General features: G+C 45.2%; 2 protein-coding genes across 18 annotated transcripts in view; both read left to right on the top strand.

Annotated features, from left to right (window-relative positions):
• LOC119566513 (maestro heat-like repeat-containing protein family member 7) overlaps positions 1-17,654 on the top strand; it is a 626,780-nt gene that overhangs the window by 469,357 nt on the left and 139,769 nt on the right. The window lies entirely within an intron of this gene.
• The window catches only part of LOC119566252 (interferon-induced very large GTPase 1-like), an 858,959-nt gene that overhangs the window by 784,227 nt on the left and 57,078 nt on the right, over positions 1-17,654 (top strand). For 4 of the 17 annotated variants that reach the window (XM_043549285.1, XM_043549288.1, XM_043549282.1 and 1 more), the window contains exon 1: positions 11,610-11,658. The exons of 11 other annotated variants lie outside the window; for them this stretch is intronic. The gene's annotated coding sequence lies outside the window, so the exon portion shown is untranslated. Of the gene's footprint in view, positions 1-11,609; positions 11,659-17,654 lie in introns of those variants that run through there. 2 more of the 17 variants (XM_043549277.1, XM_043549273.1) reach the window with 1 other exon arrangement.

The raw sequence follows: 17,654 nt of genomic DNA, 5'->3' as shown, positions 1-17,654 counted from the left end.
ACCCCCTTTCCTGGGGAAGGCTTGATAAAAATCCTCACCAATTTGTACAGGTGAACACAGACCCAAACCCTTGGATCTTAAGAACAATGAAAAAGCAATCAGGTTCTTAAAAGAAGAATTTTAATTAAAGAAAAGGTAAAAGAATCACCTCAGTAAAATCAGGATGGTAAATACCTTACAGGGTAATCAGATTCAAAACATAGAGAATCCCTCTAGGCAAAACCTTAAGTTACAAAAGACACTAAAAAAGGAATATATATTCCATTCAGCACAGCCTATTTTACCAGCCATTAAACAAAAGGAAATCTAATGCATTTCTCGCTAGATTACTTACTAACAAGTTCTGAGACTGCATTCCTGACCTGTTCCTGGCAAAAGCATCACACAGACAGATAGACACTTTGTTCCCCCCGCTCCAGCTTTGAAAGTATCTTGTCTCCTCATTGGTCATTTTGGTCAGGTGCCAGCAAGGTTATCTTAGCTTCTTAACCCTTTACAGGTGAAAGGGTTTTGCCTCTGGCCAGGAGGGATTTTATAGCACTGTATACAGAAAGGTGGTTACCCTTCCCTTTATTTTTATGACACGCCCCCCAAATCACAGGTAGGGTGAAATGCTGGCTGTGATTTCTTCCTGGAGTTCTAGGAGAAAACAGGGTTAATAAGATGTATGCACCTCTAAATATACTACCAAGTGTATAAAGACTAACACTATTTTCCACATCTCAAGGACGATTTTAACCAGTTGATTCTGGGAAACTTTCACGGGAGAGTGCATCAGCCACTTTGTTAGAAGCTCCTGAGATGTGTTGGATGTCGAAATCAAAATCTTGGAGAGCTAAACTCCACCAAAGAAGTTTTTTGTTATTTCCCGTGGTGGTATGAAGCCACTGTAGCTCAGCATGGTCGGTTTGCAGGTGGAAACGCCGTCCCCAAACGTATGGGCTTAGCTTTTCCAGAGCGTAGACCATGGTGTAACATTCCTTTTCACTGATTGACCAATTGCTTTCCCTCTCAGACAGCTTCTTGCTGAGAAACACAACAGGATGGAACTCTTGATTCGGTCCTTCCTGCATTAAGACTGCTCCCACACCACGCTCAGACACACCTGTTGTTACTAGGAACGGTTTGTCAAAGTCTGGGGCCCTTAGCACAGGGTCAGACATGAGTGTTGCTTTAAGCTGGTTAAAGGCCTTCTGACACTCTTCAGTTCACTGAACGGCATTTGGCTGTTTCTTTTTGGTTAGGTCTGTCAGTGGGGCGGCGATTTGGCTGTATTGCAGTACAAATCGCCTGTAATATCCGGCCAAGCCTAAGAAGGATTGAACCTGTTTCTTTGACTTTGGGACAGGCCATTTTTGGATTTCATCCACTTTGGCCTGTAGGGGGTTGATAGTTCCTTGACCCACCTGGTGTCCAAGGTAAGTCACTCTGTTTAGGCCTATTTGACACTTCTTAGCCTTAACAGTTAGTCCTGCCTCCCTTATGCATTTGAAGACTTTTTGTAGATGTTCCAGGTGTTCTGCCCAGGAATCCGAAAATATGGCCACATCGTCAAGGTAGGTGACTGCATATTCTCCTAATCCCGCTAGGAGACCATCTACAAGTCTTTGGAAGGTGGCGGGTGCATTCCATAGCCCGAAAGGGAGTACATTAAATTCATACAGCCCGACAAGTGTGGTGAAGGCTGACCTTTCCTTGGCAGATTCATCTAGCGGTACCTGCCAGTACCCCTTGGTTAAGTCCAAGGTAGAGATGAACTGGGCCCATCCCAGTTTCTCTAATAGTTCATCTGTGCGTGGCATTGGATAGTTGTCTGGGCGAGTTACAGCATTTAGCTTATGGTAGTCCAAGCAAAAACGTGTCTCCCCATCTGGTTTGGGAACTAGAACCACTGGAGATGCCCATGCACTTCCAGAGGGGCGGATTACACCCATCAGTAGCATATCCTAGATCTCCCGTTCTATAGCAGTTTTAGCTTCAGGAGACACCCGGTAAGGTTGGGCTTTAATTGGGTGAGCATTACCTGTGTGAATGGAGTGGTATGCCCCTTCAGTCAGTCCTGGGGTGGCTGAGAACATCAGCGTGTAGCTAGTGCACAGCTCCTTGATCTGCTGTCACTGCATATGCCCAAGGGTCATGAGAGGTTCACCTCTTCCACACCACCAGCACTTTTCCCTTCATAGTAGACACCTTCAGGCCACTCAGCTTCGTCTCCTCCCTGGGCTGTAAACTGACAACCTTTAATTCTCTGGAATAAAAGGGCTTTAGAGAATTAATATAGTACGCCTTAGGCTTTTGGTTGGAGGTGGGGAATGCTATGAGATAATTAACAGCTCCCAGGAGCCCCTGGAACATGAATGGCCCTTCCCACGATGCTTCCATTGTATGGGCCTGGAGCACCTTTAAGACCATGACCTGGTCCCCTACTTTGAAGGAGCGCTCTCTGGCATGTTTATCATACCAGGCTTTTTGCTCTTTTTGAGCATCCTGTTGGTTTTCTTTACAAAGGGCTAGAGAGGTTCGGAGGGTGTCCAGAATGTTAGTTCCTGGAGAAGGTGTAAATCCCTCCCATTGCTGCTTCACCAACTGTAATGGCCCCTTAACCTCACGGCCATATACAAGTTCAAATGGTGAAAACCCTAAACTGGGATGTGGTACAGCTCTGTAGGCAAAGAGCAACTGCTGCAACACTAGGTGTCAATCATTGGAGTGCTCATTGACAAATTTACGTATCATGGCCCCTAAAGTTCCATTAAACTTCTCCACCATGCCATTTGTTTGATGGTGGTAAGGCGTGGCAACCAAGTGATTTACCCCATTAGCTTCCCAAAGGTTTTCCATAGTTCCTGCCAGGAAATTAGTCTCTGCATCTGTGAGGATGTCAGAGGGCCAACCTACCCTGGCAAAAAATGTCTGCTAGTGCCTGGCACACACTTTTAGCCCTGGTGTTGCTTAGAGCTACTGCTTCCGGCCCTCGGGTGGCAAAATCCATGAAAGTCAGTATGTACTGCTTTCCTCTGGGTGTCTTTTTCAGAATAGGGCCCAGAATATCCACAGCTTCTCGCCGAAATGGAACGTCAATGATGCGGAGGGGCTGGAGAGGGGCTTTGACCTGGTCTTGGGGTTTTCCCACTCTTTCGCATACTTCACAAGACCGGACATAGGTAGAAACATCCTTGCCCATTCCCTCCCAGTGGAATGACCCCTCCAAACTGCCTTTGGTCCCGTTCACCCCAGCACGGTCACTAGGATGATCGTGGGCTAAGCTCAAGAGCTTGGCCCGGTATTTAGTTGGAACTACCAACTGTCTCTGAGGATGCCAGTCTTCCTGGTGTCCACCAGAAAGAGTTTCTTTGTATAAAAGTCCTCTTTATACAACAAACCTGGATCAATTAGAAGAGTTGAGAAGTGGTGGGTTGCTCCATGCTGCCGTCCAAGCTCTCTGGAGGCTTTCATCTGCTTCCTGTTCGGTCTGGAACTGTTCCCTTGATGCTGGAGACATCAGTTCCTCACTGGATTGTGGACCTATGCTTGGTCGCTCTGGAAGAGATGTAGGGGGTGGGGCAGTTTCCACTGACAGTGAATCGCTCTCCGCTGGGGCACTATGTTGGGATTCAGGCTCTGGCTGAGCCTCTTGTGAAGGGTTATGGGCTGCTGCTGGTTCAGGTTCGGTGGGGCCCTCTGGTGTTGGGGTTGCAAGTACTGGATTCAGTGCTGGCAATGGGTCTGGTGCTGGTTGTTCCGCCGATTCTGGTTCTGGGACTGGTTCCATCTGGGTCTCTGGGACTGGATCCACTACTGCTTTTGCAGACATTGGCCTGGGGTCTGGGTCCATCACCCATGACTGCGTCCTGATAGAAGTTTCCAGAACAGAGCTAGGCGTGACGTCTTGTTTAGCCTCGGTGCGGGTGACCATTCCCCCCCTCTTGGCCCACTTCACATGATTGGCCAAGTCTTCTCCCAACAGCATGGGGATGGGATAATCATCATAGACTGCAAATGTCCATGTTCCTGACCAGCCCTTGTACTGGACAGGCAACTTGGTTGTCGGCAAATTGAAAGAGTTGGACTTGAAGGGTTGAATCATCACTTGGATCTCTGGGTTGATTAAATTGGGGTCCACTAAGGAAGCATGGATAGCTGACACTTGTGCTCCGGTGTCCCTCCACGCGGTGACCTTCTTCCCACCCACACTCACAGTTTCCCTCTGCTCCAAGGGTATCTGGGAGGTATCTGGGCCTGAGGACCTCTGGTGTGATTCCAGTGCAATGAACTGTAATCTGTTGGGGTTCTTGGGGCAGTTGGCCTTTACATGCCCCAGCTCGTTACATTTAAAACATTGTCCAGCTGACGGGTCACTGGGGCGAGGTGGGTTGCTGGAGAACGGTGTGGCGGGACTATAAGGTGTCTGGAGGCTTCTTTGGGAGGTAGGTGGGGCCTTGGGCAGCCCCCGGTAATAGGGTGTGATCTGGGGTTGTCCCTTCTGGTATCCGCTCCAACTGCGACCAGTTTTTTTCTTCTCTGCCACCTCCACCGATTTGGCTCCAATCTCCCCAGCCTCGATTACAGTTTTGGGCTTCCCATCTAGGATGTATCTTTCTATTTCCTCAGGAACACCCTGTAAGAATTGTTCCATTTGCATTAGGAAGGGCAAATCTGCTGGAGATTTAACATTTGCCCCTGATATCCAGGCATCCCAATGTTTCACAATGTGGTAGGCATGTCAGGTAAATGACACGTCTGATTTCCACCTTAGGGCTCTGTACCGCCGACGGGAATGCTCGGGTGTTAGCCCCATTCTGACTCTCACCTTGGTTTTAAACAGTTCATACTGGTTCATGTGGTCCTTAGGCATTTCAGCCGCCACCTCAGCTAAGGGTCCACTGAGCTGTGGCCTCAGCTCTACCATGTATTGGTCTGTAGGAATGCTGTACCCAAGGCAGGCCATTTCGAAGTTTTCTAAGAAGGCCTTGGTATCATCGCCTGCCTTGTAGGTGGGGAACTTTCTGGGATGGGAAGTGGTACCTGGAGAAGGATTGCTAGGGTCTGTTGGTATATTCTGCCCTTGCCTTCTTCATCTCCAGTTCATGCTTCCCCTCTTTTTCCTCCTCCTCCAGTTCTTTTTCCTGTGCCTCCATAGCTCTCCTATGAGCAGCTGTTTGGTGTTGTTCTGCCTCTTTCGCTGCCTCCATTTCTTTGTCCTTTGCCTCCATTTCTATCTGCACAGTTCTATCTGTCTTTCATGTTCCTTTTGTTTTTCCTCAGCCTCAAATCTGGCTAATTCCAGCTTTTGTTGAGCCATGGAGTCTGTCATCCTAACCTCTCTGTTTTTAACTAACTTTACACCTGAGAGTTAGACAGAAAACCAAAAAAAAAAAAAAAGACTTGGCTTGTAAAATATTGGTGTGCTGTAATAGGATAACTATTCTCTGATAGTGATTGTCAGCCTGCAGAAAAATCCAAAAAAAACCCCCTAACAACCACAACAATAAACAAAAATTAAAAAAAAACAAACCCCAAACCCTAACACCTTTGTCTCCAGGCAAATAGGCAGAAAACCCCTCTAGTTACTTTTAGGTAAAAAAACAAACTTCAGGTCTGTGAAGACTTGTGAATTTCCCTGCAGGAGGTTAACTACTCTGCCTTTAGGTAGAGAAAACTGCAATTCACAAAAGATAATTCCCTTTTGTCTCTGCTCTGGCCCCAAAGCAAAGCAAAAAAAACTTCCAATAATTTCCAGTTGGAGACCTGCTTTCTAGCAGCCCAAAGGATTTTAAAAATTTCCTTTTAAAATCTGTGTTTCTGGTTCAAAAAAATCTCAAATTGATCTCAAAATGATTTCAAGTTAATCCCACCGCTCTGCCACCATGTCAAGGTTCCTTCCCCACTCTGAACTCTAGGGTACAGATGTGGGGACATGCATTAAAACCTCCCAAGCTTACTTTTACCAGCTTAGGTTAAAACTTCCCCAAGGTACAAACTATTTTACCCTTTGCCCTTGGACTTCCACTGCCACCACCAAACATTTATCTCAGTTTATTTTATTAGGAAAGCGTTGTTTGGAAACGTCTTTCCCCCCAAAATCCTCCCAACCCTTGCACCCCACTTTCTGGGGAAGGTTTGGTAAAAATCTCCACCAATTTGCATAGGTGACCACAGACCCAAACCCTTGGATCTTAAGAACAATGAATAAAGCATTCAGTTCTTGAAAAGAAGAATTTTAATAGAAGAAACAGTAAAAAAGAATTACCTTTGTAAAATCAGGATGGTAAATACCTTACAGGGTAATTAGATTCAAAACATAGAGGATCCCTCTAGGCAAAACCTTAAGTTACAAAAAGACACACAGACAGGAATATCCATTCTCTTCAGCACAGCTTATTTTCTCAGCCATTTAAAGAAATCATAATCTAACACATACCTAGCTAGATTACTTACTAAATTCTAAGACTCCATTCCTGTTTTGTCCCCGGCAAAAGCATCACACAGACAGACCCTTTGTCTCTCCCTCCCTCCAGCTTTTTAAAGTATCTTGTCTCCTCATTGGTCATTTTGGTCAGGTGCCAGGAGGTTATCCTAGCTTCTTAACCCTTTACAGGTGAAAGGATTTTTCCTCTGGCCAGGAGGGATTTTAAAGGTGTTTACCCTTCCCTTTATATTTATGACACCCATGGTGGGGCCTTTCCTGCATTTGAGGTCACATGAGAAAGATCTCCCCACGTTTTTACACATGTTCATGCTGCTCATTCAAAATCAATCATTTCCTGTTCTTTTTCAGCAACTTTCTGTTCATTTGGCAATGGTCAGAAGTTCTTGCTTTCTCACGATGTCTTCTTTGGTTTGTGTTCTGTTTCTTATTCACAGGATCACCTTTTGCAGAGGTGCCAATCTACAACACCCAGAGAGAGAGTTCCTTATTCTCCCCTGTCACCTGTCAGGTGGGCTGCCCAGGAGTTTGGGAGTCCAGGGAGATGACTGAAATTGACACGATTTTTGTCATTTTCATGGCTGCCTGACCAGGGAATAGCAGCACTGAACCTGACCAGACACTTGTTCAGGTCACTCAGCTGCTGCTTTTTGGAAAAAAGGTGTGAGGTGCAGCTGAGGCAGGTACTGGGGTTTCCATGTTTTATTGAGGGATCCTTCTGGATGAATAACCTCAGGACCTGCCTGTGCTATTGCTCACAGTTTTGTCAAAAGCAGGCCAGGCCAGGGGTTCCCCACCAGGCAGGCTGCCGAGGACAAGCTCTGGTTAACGACGTAGGGGACAGAACAAGGGTGGAGGGAAACCAGAGGCCAGAGAAGAGGGAGTGAAGGGAGCTGTTCCTGAGAGGGATTTAAATGGTCATTTAATGGTCTGTGTTCCCCTTTACTGGGCCACATTCAAGCCCTACTGTGGCCCTCAAAGAGGCTGCTGTAAGTTAGAACAGTCTGTGTCCCATGGATCAGATCTCCTTGGCAAAGTACAGAATCAAGGCCAATATCTACCCCAACAGCTCCTGCCCAGAAATTTCCCTATGAAGCTGATTAAAGCCAGTTCCTCAGGTTGTCTATCCCAATATTGAGATTGAGATTGCCATTAAAGGGGGAAGGATTTCATTTGCTGCATCTTTGTCTAACTGCTGTAAACAACAAACGGGTCCCTAGGAGGGGGAAATTAACAGCGAACAGAGAGATATAAAATCAGGAGCAGCTCAAGACGCAGGTGGTGAGTAGCAGGTCCCAGATTGGTCAATGTACACTCTAGTCTTATTTTCCAGGGTCATTAATAATGTGAACCCATCTGTGACACACCAGGGTACAATCCAGACTAATGAATAGCTGTGTCACCCCTGCCCTGTAACCTGGAGTACCCTTTACAATGCCTTGCTGCTGTAGTCTCCAGTCTGGGCTACTCATAAACAGCTGCCAGCATGTAAGTCGTTCCCAGCCATGTTTGTTTGTGCAGCAGTCAGCCAGCCACATCTTGGCTCTTACCAGCCTAGGTCATACTGCAGGGTGATTCCAACACACCCCCAGTCTTAGATTCCACCCCCAGAAATGTATGTTCTGTACTGCCCAGTCCTGTCCTGGAGAATACAAATTATACAAGTCTATTATTTCTTTAATAGAAATAATATGCACACAACAAGTGCAATTTCCCAGACACTTCAATTTAAACCCACTTTATTAAATAAAACAAGTTTATTAACTACAAAGAGATAGATTTTTAAGTGAGTAGAAGAAATGAGGCATAAAAGTCAGAAATAGTTCCAAGAAAAATAAAGACAAAACACAACATGTGCCTAACTTAACAAATTATGTTAATTATGTTTGTTACAACACGCTTTCAGCGATCTTACTGACCAAACTCATCAGGTCAGAACCCTTTTTCCCTGAATCCAGTGAACGATTTCTGTGTCTCTTCAGATGCCATCGGCGGGGGGGGAGAAGGGCGGTTACTTTCGGGGGGTTGTCCTTCCTTTTTATAGTTTCAGCTCCTGTCTTGAAAAAATATTTGCAGCTGAGATTCAAGAGACAAAAGTTTATGGGGAAGGACATTCCCAGTTGCTTTTTCCTCACTTTTTTGAGTTTCCTTTGTCTCCCCTTCCTGCTTGATGACTCTGTTTACAGCTTAAGTCCAAATGAAGCTGAGAACACATGCTTTTGTTTGAGACGGACCTGTTTGCCAACCTCAGTTTGGAACATGTGTAAACAGCACCATACAGATGAATCTTATAACTTCACATACAATGTTGCAGCACACATTTTATTAGGACAATAATAATCAACAAATTGTGAGTTTTTATATGATACCTCACAAGGCATACTTTGTACAAAGATTATTACAATAATGTGTACGGCGTGGTCAAAGGGGTACATTTTCTCACATCATTTCTCTCCTTTGTGACACATACAAGCTAATGGAGAGACTGATTCTGTTGTGCATCAATGAGGTTATCAAGCCACAACTTCACTTTGGCAGACTGGCTTTGGATGAAGATGGTGTACCCAAGATCTGATCACTCACCTAACACATCAAAGATGTCTTTGAGAAGGGTAAGAAAGTTGGTACCACTCTGGTGGATCTGTTAATTGCATATGACAATGTCTGGCATGTGCGGCTGACCGCTGTGTTGTTGCAGACTATTCCCTGTAAGACTACAGTGTGATTTATCATGGAAATGGTGAAGAATCAAATCTTCATTTTGCAAGCTGGAGACCAAATCAGCCCACTTAGGCATCTCCGTAATGGGTTCCCATAAGGATCTGCTCTACCTCCTCCTTTTTTCAACATATATACTTCAACATATATACCTACCAACAGCTAAGGCTGATAAGTATATATAAGCTGATGACATCTGACTTGCTGGTGTGGGTAATATTGAAGGGTCACTCAGCCAGGATAATGGATTCTCTGGCCACTTTTCTTCATCAGTGAAGGTTTACATTGAGTGAGTCTAAGACAGTGGCCATAAACTTCCACCTGAACAATGGCCTGGCCAATCAACCCCTCACAGTCCAATCCTTTTACAGTTGTCACTTATTTAGGAGTCAAAGTGGAGTGCAGTCTAACCTACCGGTCCCATTTAGAACACTTGATGAAAAAGATTGCCTACTGTCTCGATCCAAAAGCTAGCAGGAACCTCCTGAGGAGCAGAGGAAAATGTTCCATAAACTTCACTCCTGGCATTGGAATTCACTCCAGTACAATATTGTGCCACAATGTAGGGCAGAAGTCAGCATTCACATCTTGTTGTTTCCGAGTTGAACACAGCCACCATTATCATTATTGGTTGCCTTAGCCATACTCCAACATCTAATTTATAACTTCAGCGAGATGCCATCACTCTTAACACTGCATGGAGGGCTGTGATGGATGAAAATAACTTTCTGTACACAAGACTGATAATAATTCCAATAATTTCAAATAAACACAGCCTAATGAAGTGTGCCCAGAAACTGGCAGGAGGATTCCCTTGGGTATTGTGACCAGGTGGGTGTGTGAGGGAAGGGAGGACACACAGAAACCATGAACAGAGAGAGCGGTAGAAGCACATAGTAAGAAAGCAAAGCAATGGGCTGTGAGCACAGTGTGACCTCGCAAGATGCTAGAGAGAGGGCTTGCAGGTCTGTTGCTAAAGAGGTTTGGGACTGTAAACTCAGGAACTGCTTGTTTGTTCTTGGTTCCTGCTGCATTCACAGAAGCAGGGCCTTGTAGGTGCCTTGTAAATAAACAAGAAAATACCAAATTTCATCAACTTTTACTTCCACCTGGAACATTCCCAGGGCCCCGAATTTTGACTAGTTGTTAGGGTCAAAAAGGAGCAACAACGAGTAACCCCAATTTCCCTCACTTTTGGGGTCATTGACATAGGGGTAACCAGACCCTCATTAAGCAGGTTGTATGTGCAGAACGCTTCTTGGTTTGTCTCTTAGTTTAGTTTGAGACCCTACAGAGAGACAGAGGCTTAGTCAGCTACTTCCTGGGACAGGGCAGTACTGCTTTAGCTGAGGTTCCTGCAAAAGGGCATTGCACATCCGCAGCTTGGGCTGTCTCTGTCCAGGGAAGCTGAGCTGACATACATATTGTAAACACACAAATTACACTAAGGGCAGGTCTATATGGAAAAGGGTTGGGGTTGCCTGCATACCTACCTTGGTTAGGGGTGTGGGGTTTTTTACAACACAGTTGTGCCTGCAAAAGCCTGAATGTTAGATACACTTACTATTTTGCTGGTCGAAGCTGTGTCTACACCAGGGTTTTTTCCTCCTTTAATTATGTCACTGTAGTTAAAGCAGTAAAACCTTCAGGTGAATAAAAAGCCTAAGAAAACACCAGACTCTGCATCCCTGATTTCTGTTTCCCTTGAGAAATTGACCAGCAAGGCCTGAAAATCTGCTTCCAGTCAGCTAAGGGGACAACAACTTTATACCTTATTCCCCACATTTTCCCCCAAGTGTGAAGGACGGTGTCTGCCCCAAATGGTGGGCCCTACACCCTTCTCCTACTGAGCGTGCTGTGCCCTCAGGTGCACCGTATCCCCTCCCCCTACTGACCATTTTGGACCCTATTGCTGCCTCCCCCCAAATCCAGGCCCCCATCTGCCCACATGAGTGTGGGGCCCTGTCCGCTGAATGCAGTTGAGATCTGCAGAGACATCACAGGGGAAGGGTAAGAACAGTATCTCTCTGAGAACTCACCCTCCAAATATGATGAGGGAAGAAAGCAGTCACGCCCTTCTCCTGCCAACCACACTTCATGATATGTGACAGCCTGACACTGGAATGAGCTCTGTCGGCTCAATTCTGCCCTCCGTTACTGGGGTGCAGCTGCAGGGTAAATTGAGATTAGACCCATAAACTGTGTCCTGAACCTGAATTCCAAGACTTCCAGGTTCATCAGCACTCCCCCATCACACTGGACACACATGCTGTGTAGGGGATTGGGCCAACTGTCAGCTGGGGGAATAGAGGGATGCAGAATTTCTGTGAGTTCAGGTGGCTACAGTTCTTCTAATGCTGTGTGATTTCCAGTAATCAGCAGAAGGCACAGAGCCGGCCTCCTTGTAAACATTTTACTTTCAGTTCCAATTGACTATTTATACGGCAGGAAGCAAACGCAGCAGAGCTTCATCAGGAGCCGTGTTTGCTGTTGATTCTGCTAGAGAAGGGGAGGTAGGTGCCATTCTTTATTACAAGAAACTGGAAAATTTATTGGAACAAAAATCTCTGGGCCAGTCCCAGAGAGCCTTTGTCAGGGAAACTGCATGGGGGTTCAGTGGAGTAAAAGGGAATAAAAATCATTGAAAACTGAGTAAGAGCAAAGTAAGGAGCTCAGAATCTAAACAATAGTGATGGATTTTCACACTGATGGCAATAGATAGATGCTGGCATGTCCCTGACACAGTCAGGACAGAGCTTTAATGATTTGTGTAGAAATGCCTGAGATAAATGTAGCAGGACATTTTACAACATGCAGAGCTGTGATTTCTGCTACCAACTCCTGCCTTTCAAATTTACCTCCCAGTGTCCAAACTGTTAGAGAAACATCCTGGTAATGACTAGAATAGCCACCCCGGTAGTGAGGTGTAAGCTAGAGCACTATCCTTTATGGGAAATTTGTACAGTATTGTTAAAGGAATATCTAAGACGTGGACTTCATTAACTGTGTTTATTCAGTCCACTTTTTTGCTAACAGTAAATGCCAAGTCTTCTGTGGGGTCTAAATGGGCAATGAGTTTTCATCTGTTTCATCCACATATTATCTTGAGAGTTTTAAAAGTTTGGCAGCTTGAGCATTTTGGTGACATTCTGCAGATTTATGCAGCACATTATGTGATTGAAACGCTTCTTAAAATTTTCCTGATGCCACAAAGACACAGGGGCTACTCTACACAGAAAGGACCCGGGGGCTGTCTTTCTAGTTTACTCCTGTAGACTGATTGCAAAGACTCCAGTGACACGGTACTTTCCTAGTCCTTATATCTTCCTTGATTTTTTCAAACAGTATTAAAATTAATACTGAACTCAGCAGGTCTGTGGATTACTGGGGAGGTCACAATCATTTTTTATTTCAGTGTTCATTTTATCACCTAGGCTGGAACGATTTAATTTCAGGACCTCATCCTAGAAACACACGCACAAGCTTAACAAGCGAGTAATCACACAGAACAGAGTAAAGTGAAGCACAGGTGTAAGTCTTTGCAGGACTGGGGCCATAATTAGTGGATATCAGTCAAGGCTGATTTCTGCCTATTTGGGCATCCAAAATCCATTTAAAAGCCTGATTTAAATTATTGATAACACTGAAAATTCTAATGACCAATGGCTGAAATGTAAACAGGGAAAGTTAAAAGCCATGGGATGCACTCCTGGCCCCTGGAACTCTCCGTTGCTCTCAGGGAACGTCTGCACAGCAGCTGGGAGGTGTAATTCCCAGCTCGGGTAGATGTACACACGCTAGTTCTGCTCAAGTTAGGGCCTATAAATAGCAGTGGGGTCATAGCGGCACAGTTGAGGGCTCTGGCTAGCCACCCGAGCACACACCGGTCCAATCCCCTGGGTATGTACTCGGGTGGCTAGCTATGCTGCTGCTGGAGACGCTCTGGTCACACTGCTACTTTTGGTGGGCTAGCTTGAGCCATCTACCCACAGCTGGTGTGTACACATATCCCTGATGTCACCAGTTCCAAGGGCCAATAAGAAATAGGAAGATTTTGTCCAGTGCACTGATTGTATTTCTGACCCTGACATGAATCTCAACTTCCCAGTTATTCCATTTTGAAGAACGGGTGTCTGAATCTCTTCTAAACCCCAAAGCAGTAAGCATCGAACCTCACCAAGGGATACAGCCAATTCCAGAACCTGGTAACCAAATAAATTATGTTTAGAAATTTGATTTAAATTGGAACCATGAGGGGCCAATATGAGTCTCATCAGGTGTCAAATCTCACCCCAACACATTCATGAACTGTCAGGCAGAGGGGACCATTCTGATCATCTGGTCTGACTGTTGGACTAGATTAATAACTGGTATATTTCTGATATGGGAAATATAAGAAAGAGTGACTCCGCAGCAGACCCCAGAAATTGGCCTGACCATTAAAAAGAAATATGTTTCTCAGCCACCCTGCTGACTCTGTGTTGATTGAAATTGCCTGTCAGTTTTACAAGGTCAGTGTTAATTGTAGAAGTACATCCAGAGACTAAGAGTTTGTTCTAAAAGTAACAAGATAATAGCTGTCCTTTATGGCTGGTACAACTTTGTTTTCCTGAACTCCAGAATTACTCCACCCCCCACCCCACCCCCCACTCTTGCATGCTTATCTTGTTTGTTTCCTTTTAAATGTAACAAGTGGAATAAATAGACTTATTGAAGTCTGCCATGTCCCACTGATTTTATAATGGTTATGTTAAAGGATTAAAATGCAGATGTGACAGGACATACGTTGGAGTGTGATTGTATGTGTGTATGATTGAATGAGAAATGAAATATTAAAGGTTAAGGTGCCAGCCTGAGAATTACAACCCCAACATTAATTGGCTGAAGAAATGCGTGGAGTGAGATGATCAGGTGACCCCGAGGGCAAACCGGAATCCACAATCCACCCCCCAAGCACCCAAGCACGTGAAGAACCGAAGAACAAGATAACACTAAGCTGTCATGGATGTTCCATCTGCTGATTAAACATCACTTCAAATGTGGGAATAGTGATTGACTATCACTTCAAATGTCAAAGCAGCATAATGAAGCAGATTCCATGGACTGGTATAGGAACGAATTCCTATAAAAACAGAACCTAGAGACTGAGAACTCCAAGTCTGGTTCTGCAACCATCCTCCAGGAGCATCGGGTGCGCATCTGACAAAACTCGGCTCCATCCTCGTGTCTAGGTTACCTGGCCAGTGACTTGGCCCAAGCAACCCCCAGTCTGGTAACTATAACTACCTTGCAGAACTCTGTGTGTGTGAATGAATGAATGAATGAATGTGTGAGAGAATGAAATGTTATAGCTATAACTGATTGCTTATTCTGATTATTTTTGTATTCACAATAAATATGACATTTTGCCTTCTCCCCCTTAATAAGATCCTGCTGGTTTTTATTCTATTGGTATAACATGACCTCCTGCGTAACCCAGGCCAAAGAACCCACCCAGTTGGTCCTGCATCACACCAAAAAATTCTTTCTGGGTTAGAGCGTATGTATCTTTTAGAAATATGTCTAGTCTCTACTTAAGGACTGTAAGTTATGGAAAATCCAAGATATCCCTCAGCAAGCAGGTCCTCTCTCTGTTAAAAAATTAAGCCTTATTTTTCCTCTGAATTTGCCTTGTTTCAGCTTCCAACCGCTGGATCTCATTCTGCCTTTGTCTACTAGATTAAAGAGCCCGTGGCTGACTAAGATCTCTCCCCATGTAAGTATTTACTGCTTGTGATCAAATCACCTATTAACCTTTAATCCTCCCTGTGACGGGTTGGATCACAGAACCCCCCCCCCCCACGGGAATTGCCACCTGATGTGCCAAGACTACTTCTGCCCCTGCTTTCCCTGCCAGGTTAGGACTCCAGCACCCTGTCTTGCTGAGCCAGACACACCAGTCTGCTTCAACACAGACCCAGGGTCTGATCCACGTGCCCCAAACAGCTGCAGGCTTAATCAAAAGCCAGTTACAGAAGTGTTCTTGTCATTAACACTCAGATGCCCAACTCCCAGTGGGGTCTAAACCCAAATAAATCCATTTTACCCTGTATAAAGCTTATACAGAGTAAACTCATAGATTGTTCGCCCTCTATAACACTGATAGAGATATTTGCACAGTTGTTTGCCTCCCCCCAGATATCAATCCATACTCTGAGTTAATTAATAAATAAAAAGTGATTTTATGAAATACAGAAAGTAGGATTTAAGTGGTTCCAAGTAGTAACAGACAGAACAAAGTGAATTACCCAGCAAAATAAAACAAAACATGCAAATCTAAGCCTAATACAGTAATACAACTGAGTACAGATAAAATCTCACCAATTCCAGTAAACTTTCTTTTACAGATTAATCTCCTAATCTGGGTCAAGCAATCACTCACACTTCCTGCAGTCACTGTCATTTGTTCCAGTTTCTTTCAAGTCTCTTTGAGGGTGGAGGGGCTCCCTCTTTAGCCAGCTGAAGACCAAATGGAGGGGTATCCCACGGGCTTAAATAGACTTTATCTTGTGGGTGGAGACCCCCTCCTCTCTCCTATGCAAAGTCCAGCTCCAAGATGGAGTTCTGGAGTCACCTGGGCAAGTCACATGTCCATGCACGACTCTCAATTTTTACAGGCAGCAGCCATTGCCCATATGGTATCTTGAATGTCTCCAGGAAGACTTCTTATGTGGATTGGAGCATTCCAAGATTCATTGTCCTTTAAGTGTTTCTCGATTTGCACATTCTTTTCTCCAGGAACTGACCAAATGCTCCACTAAAGTTATTTAGAAATCAAGCCAGTACACAGCCAATATTCATAACTTCAAATACAAAAATGATACATGCATGCAGATAGGATTAATAGATTCAGTAGATCATAACCTTTACATAGATATGCAACATATCATATATATTCATAAGCATATTTCAATAAAGCCTTATGGGGGGCCATCACACTCCCCCCTCCCTGTTCCGTCACCTCATGGTATTATCTGGGTGAAGATATACATTTCGAGATGGGCGGCCAGGTGGGGTTACCAGAAAGGGAAATGTAATAGCACACTAAACTCGGGACCAGACTGGAAGCAGTAGAGACCTCCCGCAGATCCAAAGGGAACCCAGGGACTCTTGTAGCCTAGTGGGCCAATCTCTGGGCAGCTGTGGCCTAGCCAGCCCCAGCCACCGAAATCGAAACCAGCATCCGTGCATGCAGCCTGCCAGCATGAATGTGGTATGTGGGGGTGTGAGAGAGTATAACTGTGCAAATAAGGGAAGCAATAAATCAAGCCTCAATGCTGCTCTAGTTCACCTTTTGTTTGTGGTTATTCCTGGCCTGGTTCCCAGAACAGGCAACACCTGTGGCTGAGCCAGGTGGGGAGCAGAAGCCACCTCCCCAGCCAGACTCTCTCAGGCAGCTGCCAGGCATGAGGCATGCCCTTCTGCTCCCCCCACCCCCACACTCCGGGCTCCTGACTGCCAGAGACAGCAGCAGAATGTGCCGGGGGGGAGAGGGAAGGGGGGGGGCGCAGCGGGAGGACAAACTGAAACTGAAACCATGGGGTGGGGAGAGCAAAGTGACCCTGGGGCTGGGCACGGGGGGCACACATGACCTGTCCTTTAGATCGTGCCCCCCATTATAAGGAGGCACCAGTTGAATATGGGGCACCCTGAGAGAGGGGGTGAGAAGGGGTGGATTGAGGGCGGGGCATAGGACAGAGTGGGGGGTCAAGCACCCCCCAGAAAATCTAGAAAGTTGGTGCCTATGCCTTAAAGAGATCTTGTCCTGCATTCAGTGCTGCACTAACAACCTCGTCATGAGTTCAGCTGCACTCTTTTATTTCCAAAATGGTAGCTAAGGGATTATTGCATCTAACATGGGAAAACCCAGAAATCTCACAATCAGTTTTGCAGTGGGGGGCGGGGGGTGTGTTGGGGAGGAGAAATGATGCTACTGGCTGAGTCTCCATTGTAAACAAAGTGATGCACTGTCATAACCATACAGTTGAGGGTAGCCTCGAATTCCTCCTTACCTGTAAGGGGTTAAGAAGCTCAAATAACCTGGTTGGCACCTGACCAAAAGGACCAATGGGGAAAGAAGATACTTTCAAATCGGGGGGGGGGGAGGCTTTTTTTGTGCTCTTTGTTTGTGTGCCTCTCGGAGCCAGGCAGAAAAAAACATCTCTTAAAAACCTGCCTAAAAAGAATTACTAAAATAGTAAGTACAGCCAAAAAAGGCATCAGATTATCTTTTGTTTTAGCTTGTGAATTTTCCCTTTGCTAGATGGAGGTTTATTCCTGTTTTTTGTAACTTTGAAACTAAGTCCAGAGGGAGTTCCTCTGTGTTTTTGAATCTTTTGTTACCCTGTAAAGTTATCTTGCATCCTGATTTTACAGAGGTGATTCTTTTACCTTTTCTTTAAGTAAAATTCTTCTTTTAAGAACCGGATTGATTTTCAGTGTCCTAAAGACCCAGGGGTTTGGGTCTGTG

Source organism: Chelonia mydas, chromosome 6 (assembly GCF_015237465.2).
Source record: "Chelonia mydas isolate rCheMyd1 chromosome 6, rCheMyd1.pri.v2, whole genome shotgun sequence".
Classification (NCBI taxonomy): Eukaryota; Metazoa; Chordata; order Testudines; family Cheloniidae; genus Chelonia; species Chelonia mydas.
The sequence above is the reverse complement of the archived record's forward strand: the minus strand, read 5'-3'. Positions and strand labels throughout refer to the sequence as shown.